Below are 2,148 nucleotides of genomic sequence, written 5' to 3' on the forward strand. Positions count from 1 at the left end.
TCCCCCCTAATGTATAACTGAACACAAAATATCGTTCGGCGCAGTCGGCACTCCGCAGTGAAGATACAATGTCGAAGCAAATTATAGCGATCGCTACAAAAGGACTGAAATTAACTTAAAATGGGCTTTCTTCTTACACATTTGATCTTAATGAAAATACAATAGTGCAACACTACGTTCCAAGTTATAGGTACTGGCAAAGTTTCATATTTTTTCATTCGGTAGTTTCTGAGAATATACTGTTCGCAAAATTTGACCTTAGCTCCATTAGTAGTAAGATTATTACTTGCTGTTTTACGTCAACTTATGAACAGCGCCGTAAGTTTGTTTTTTCTAGCTTGGTTTTGTCAATACAAATGATCTATTTTAAATGTTTTCCTTTGCAGGTAGACGATTGTGACGTCACAAAGGGATACCTGTCTGCTTATCTTCTTTTGTATTCAGTACTGAATAACGTCAACCCCACAAGGTAAGCTGTTCAGTTCAATTCTCTTGTGGATGTTTTGTTTTGTTTTGGTATTATCTCTTTATACTGGTGGTGAGAGGCCGCCGCTTCTATGTTGTACTTCTTTTCATGTTGTTTTTGAGGGTCTTATCATTCCCCAACTAAAGGTATAAATAAAAGCAGAAAGGAGTAAAAAAACAAAAAACAAATTACACAGGCTGGATTACCTAAAGCGCTGTTGTGTTAGAGTAAAAACCTTCTCTGGTAAGGAGAAGCACATCGAGAAAAACAACGACCATTTATTTAGTGCAGGGAAAGAGTGAGACGAACACACTGATGTTACCAACAGAGACAAACAGACGGAAGTAGGAGTTGGCGGTTGCTCTGGTGTGGTTACTCCTTCTTTCTTACTAAACATATTTGGTTCTTATCTCTCCTCCTTCTCTCCCCCTTCTTCTCTTTGTATCTTACTCTGGTAAGACCTCTAATTCTCGGCTTTTATGTGACCTATGTGTTGCATAGTGCCGTAAAACCGACAATGCCCCCCCCATGCTCCATGCTCCATGCCAACCACCCGCCTAAAGCGCTGTACTCTGAGGGACAGCAAAGATGTGGTGGCAGTTACTGTAATCGACCTGACAAGTTGGACATAATAATTGGTCGCTTTTAAGGACAAGCGGGCCTACCCAGATTTTGGGGGTTTCCAGAAATCTTGACCTACAAAAAAAAAAAGTAGGCATTGCCCTACCCTAAGGAGAAGTTTGGTTTCAGTAGCGTGTATATTTGTTTGATTATAGAGAAAACTTTTCTTGTATTTTAAAGAAACTGAACAAAGGGCAAAAACTTTACCTTCGATTTTCTCAAAACAGCATTTTTGGGATAAGCCCCTTGTGCTTAAAAAACGACCAATTTAGCAACAGTGCCCTCCAACAGCCCCCCTTAACCCATGAGCTGCCTGACCCGAGGCTGTGTAGGGCTTTGTGGTGGGGTTGTGGAACTAGCCTAGCAGTGAACGGGTTAAGCGCGTCAACCGGCTGACCGAAAGGTGTGCTGGCAGATAATCGACTGTAGTCAAAGTCAAAGGGCCTATAACAGTGGCACCCTCCTACAGCCCGCCTTAAGCGCGCACACAGACGGACAGGAAAGTTGTTGTGACAGGAAATAGTGCGAAGCGAGCGGCAGGAGAGTGGTCATTCTTTGCAAATCGATACGGTAATGCGGGCGGCGATGTCCCATTCACCTTTACATTTCCAGGGTCAAGGTGGTCAAAGATTAACGACCTCGCTGTGACCCTTCTGACGGAGAGTTTTAAGCCGTGTTGGGCTGATATATTATATTTTTTTTAGATCTTTTTAAATTTATACGCTGTGCGCGCGCGCGCGCGCGCGCGTGTGTGTGTGTGTGTTTGTTTGTGTGTGTGTTTGTGTGTGTGTGTGTGTATGTATGTTTGGTGTGTGTATATGCGTGTTTGCATTGGTGCGTGGGGGGTGGGGGTATTTTGTGTGTAGTGTGCGTGGGTATGTGGGTGTGTTTATTGTGGTGTGTGAGGGGTCAAGAAGGACGCAGTTGTGTCTAAGTATTTATGTGTGTGTGGGGGCGGGTGGAGAGAAGAAAAAAGAGGGAAGTGGAGGAAGATGACGGTGGATCTCTCTCTCTTTCTCTCTCTCTCTCTCTCTCTCTCTCTCTCTCTCTCTGTGTGTGTG

The 2,148-nt window shown here is 43.7% G+C and overlaps 1 protein-coding gene across 4 annotated transcripts in view; it reads left to right on the forward strand.

Moving 5' to 3' along the window:
• LOC101862516 (ATP-binding cassette sub-family G member 4) overlaps positions 1-2,148 on the forward strand; it is a 128,498-nt gene that overhangs the window by 72,833 nt on the left and 53,517 nt on the right. For all 4 annotated transcript variants that reach the window (XM_005103067.3, XM_005103070.3, XM_005103068.3 and 1 more), the window contains one exon: positions 387-469. The gene's annotated coding sequence lies outside the window, so the exon portion shown is untranslated. The remainder of the gene's footprint in view (positions 1-386; positions 470-2,148) is intronic.

The sequence above is a fragment of the Aplysia californica genome, unplaced genomic scaffold, assembly GCF_000002075.1.
Source record: "Aplysia californica isolate F4 #8 unplaced genomic scaffold, AplCal3.0 scaffold00357, whole genome shotgun sequence".
NCBI lineage: Eukaryota > Metazoa > Mollusca > Gastropoda > Aplysiida > Aplysiidae > Aplysia > Aplysia californica.